The following is a 5,000-nucleotide window of genomic DNA, read 5'->3' on the forward strand; positions in this document are numbered from 1 at the left end:
CCATCCTAGTGAGCTAAGGATGCGGGGTATGTGGGAGAGTATAGTTATATCTGCTGAGTCATTTACTGCCATTGCCTGGCCCTTCCTGGTCCTAGCTTGGGTGGAGAATGACAACATCCCCAAGTGTATGCGGACTCCTTTTGCAAGCAATCCCCTCAGACAGACAGACAGACAGAGACAGACAGTCAGACAGATAGACAGACAGGCAGACAGAGAGGCAGACAGATAGACAGACAGGCAGACAGACAGACAGACAGACAGGCAGAGAGACAGACAGATAGACAGGCAGACAGACAGATAGACAGACAGACTGACATTTAGACACACAGATAGACAGACAGACAGATAGACAGACAGGCAGACAGACAGATAGACAGAAAGACAGACAGATTGACAGGCAGACAGAGAGACAGAGAGATAGACAGGCAGACATGCAGACAGACAGATAGACAGACAGGCAGACAGACAGATAGACAGACAGACAGACAGGCAGAGAGACAGACAAATAGACAGGCAGACAGGCAGATAGACAGACAGACAGAGAGACATACAGATAGACAGGCAGACAGACAGACAGATAGACAGACATAGTTCCTTTATATGTCACAACACTATAATGCTATCAGTCTAAATCTCTCGTCAGTGATAATATGGAATGAACTGCCTCTCCCCCTTTCTACTGAGTGACTTTCCTTTACATGATTGTATGTAGGAATTTATGTATGTATCGATCTATAGTAGTATATGTCATGCACATCCATTTCCTTTAATTCATGTTGAGTTCATTATTATGTTTATAATAATTTTTATCAGTGACTTACTGAGCCTCAATTTAATTCATATTGAGTTCGTTATTTTATAATAATTTTTATCAGTGACTTACTGAGCCTCAATTTATTTCATCTTCCTCTTTGAAAACTAAAGTGTCAATGGTAATGGTTGTGTTCTGTTTTGTTCATAATGAAATATATTCTTTAATTTTATCATGAGCTCAAGTAGGATTGACATTTATGAAGATTCAGGCTGTGAAAGTTTACAACTATCAAAGCCATTATAGTCTAACTGGGTAATTTCCTTGTTAAGAAAAAAAAAGCATTCTTCTTTCCATCACTAGTTTAAAGTTATAGAAAAAAATTGCTTTGTTTACATTTCTAGCAATGCAAGCATAACATATTTACATGTCATGCTCAAGCACCTGACCCATATTGGACATGACTTTGTTTCTTTTTAAGATTATAGTCTAGCTTGGTAATTTCCTTGTTAAGAAAATAAAAAAGCATCTTTCTTTCCCTCACTAGTTTAACGTAATAGAAAAAATGTGTTTGTTTACATTTCTAGCAATGCAAGCATAACATATTTACATGTCATGCTCAAGCACCTGACCCATATTGCACATGACTTTGTTTCTTTTTAAGATTTCAGTCTAGCTTGGTAATTTCCTTATTAAGAAAATAAAAAAAAAGCAATCTTCTTTCCCTCACTATTTTAACGTAATAGAAAAAATTGGTTTGCTTACATTTCTAGCAATGCAAGCAAAACATATTTACATGTCATGCTCAAGCACCTGACCCATATTGGACATGACTTTGTTTCTTTTTAAGATTACAGTCTAGCTTGGTAATTTCCTTGTTAAGAAAAAAAAAAAAAAAGCATCTTTCTTTCCCTCACTATTTTAACGTTATAGAAAAATTACTTTGTTTACATTTCTAGCAATGCAAGCATAACATATTTACATGTCATGCTCAAGCACCTGACCCATATTGCACATGACTTTGTTTTTTTTTTTAAGAGAGCAATTTAACACTGTCACTTCTCTTGCACATCACAACTCATCTGGAACGTGAGAATTGAAGTGAGACCTTGTTTATAGAAACGAGTTGATAAGCGTGAACTTTAAGACAAAAACAATATTTAAATTACGATTCATTAACTGGAAATTCTTGCGTGCTTGCTAGATATATGAGATAACCTTACCAGATAACGGAAATTAGATGGTAGATAAAAATGGTAAAAGATTCTGATTGGAAAGTATATATTAGTTCATTAAAGCGTAGTTGAATTAGATGGCAGATAAAAATGGTAAAAAATTCTGATTAAAAAATATATATTTGTTCATTAAAGCGTAACAGAGGCTTCGTCAGTGTCTGGCAATTTCTAAAATAAAAAGATTTAATTCCCTCTTGATTTTAGAAGAGAAACATTACTGAAATCAAACCGCTTGACTTTAAAAGAGAAACATTACTGAAATTAAACCGCTTGATTTTAGAAGAGAAACATTACTGAAATCAAACCGCTTAATTTTAAAAGAGAAACATTACTGAAATCAAACCGCTTGATTATAAGAGAAACATTACTGAAATCAAACCGCTTGCTTTTAAAAGAGAAACATTACTGAAATCAAACCGCTTGATTTTAAAAGAGAAACATTACTGAAATCAAACTGCTTGATTTTAAAAGAGAAACATTACTGAAATCAAACCGCTTGATTTTAAAAGAGAAACATTACTGAAATCAAACCGCTTGATTTTAAAAGAGAAACATCACTGAAATCAAATGATAAGTGATTTGAGAACCAATACAATCCTTGCGTCTTATCATGATTTAGGACGACGCTAACAGCAGAATAAGCAATTCTCGAAGTATGGGTGTCAAGCCTCGAATCTTATTCCCATCACAAAGGCAACATTAACTTTGAAGTAAAAGACATCGAGAGGTTAAAGGTTAAGCACAGCTCCACCTTCTGCCGGGTGGAATATTGGGGAAGAATCAGTCTTAACACTCTTCCACATCCCACAAAGTAATGGGCGATGGCTGGCTTATTCCTTTAATAGGATACCATTACTTCAGCTTTTAGGATCTTCCAGCACCATACCAAGGATTCTGCTAATATATACACACATATATATATATATATATATATATATATATATATATATATATATATATATATATATATAACTTTTCACTTGGCTCCACGAGGCACTAGAGTTGGAAGACCCAGCCCTATATGGCTGAGGACTATGAAGTGTGAAGTAGGAGATGATGAATGGAAAAGTATTGAATTAAAAGCTCAAGATAGAGACGTCTGGCGAAATCTAACCGAGGCCCTTTGCGTCAATAGGCGTAGGAGGAGATGACGATGAAGATTATATATATATATATATATATATATATATATATATATATATATATATATATATATATATATGTATGTATGTATATATATAAGTGTGTGTGTATGAAAATGGGATACTCAGAGATAAACATAAAAATAGAAAAAGAAGTATATCCGAGGAAGTACACCTTGTCACACTCTTACTTCAAAGCCAGTGACCAAACATATAGTGTAGGCAGAGATGGCAGAGGTGCTGGGTGGGGCTAAGCACAGGAACTCTGCGCAGTGAGTGTGTGGCTGGGTACATTTCCTTGGAGCGAGGTGTACCAAGAATTTCTGCATCCAACTGTACATGGAAATCACCCTTAATGTGATATTTATTTGAAATATTCTTTTTTCTTTCCATAGAAATGCATGATGTTGCATTGGCTAAAGTTGCAAAGTATTTCACGTGGGAATGTGTTTGTCTAAACAAAGTATTATAATTTAGTACATAAAGTTAGCCAATTCTTGAAGAGTAATATTAGATTGAGCTATATTTGGAAAAGTGAAATATATTATTATTATTATTATTATTATTATTATTATTATTACTTGCGAAGCTACAACCCTAGTTGGAAAAGCAGGATGCTATAAGCCCAGGGGCTCCAAAAGGGAAAATAGTTCAGTGAGGAAAGGAAAAAAGGAAAAATAAATTTTCTTTTTAAAGAAGAGTAACAACATAAGAATAAGCAAGAGAACTCTAACCCAAGACAGTGGAAGACCATGGTACAGAGGCTATGGAATTACCCAAGACTAGAGAACAATGGTTTGATTTTGGATTGCCCTTCTAGAAGAGCTGCTTACCATAGCTAAAGAGTCTCTTCTACCCTAGGCAAGAGGAAAGTGGCCACTGAGGAAAATGAGAAAAATAATATGTAAAAGATTTGATAATTATAATTGAAGCTTCCTTAATCTAAGTTTACCTTCTATCTTACGATAACACCGAACAGACACTCTATAAGAAATTAGGAAAACTTTACCATCTATCTTCTGATAACACCAAACAGATAAGCCATAGGAAATCAGGTAAACTTTACCATCTATCTTATGATAACACCGAATAGAAATTCTATAAGAAATCAGGCAAACTTTGCCTTCTATCTCATGATAACACCGAACAGAAACGCTATAAGAAATCAGGCAAACTTTACCATCTATCTTACGATAACACTGAACAGATACGCCATAAGAAATCAGGCAAATTGTACCATCTATCTTATGATAACACAGAACAGAAACGCTATAAGAAATCAAGCAAACTTTACCATCTATCTTATGATAACACCGAACAGATACGCTGTAAGAAATCAGGCAGACTTTACCATCTATCTTATGATAACACCAAACAGATACGCCATAGGAAATCAAGTAAACTTTACCATCTATCTCATGATAACACCGAACAGAAACTCTATGAGAAATCAGGCAAACTTTACCATCTATCTCATGATAACACCGAACAGAAACGCTATAAGAAATCAGGCAAACTTTACCATCTATCTCATAATAACATCAAACAGAAATGCTATAAGAAATCAGGCAATCTTTACCATCTATCTCATGATAACACCGAACAGAAACGCCATAAGAAATCAGACAAACTTTACCATCTATCTCATGATAACACCGACCAGAAATGATAATAATCTCAAGGTCAAACAAACATCTTTACTTATTTCAAACGCCGCTCCAACTACATCTCACAAAATTAGAAAAAAATACACAAACGCTTCATCTCTTAAGACCAGTAACATCTTATACGCATATAGTGAGAATAAAACTCCTGTAAGATTAACAAAATGATAATTGCAGAGTATCGCATCACGCATCGTAGACAAACTTA

This window comes from Palaemon carinicauda, chromosome 11, assembly GCF_036898095.1.
Source record: "Palaemon carinicauda isolate YSFRI2023 chromosome 11, ASM3689809v2, whole genome shotgun sequence".
Taxonomy (NCBI): Eukaryota; Metazoa; Arthropoda; class Malacostraca; order Decapoda; family Palaemonidae; genus Palaemon; species Palaemon carinicauda.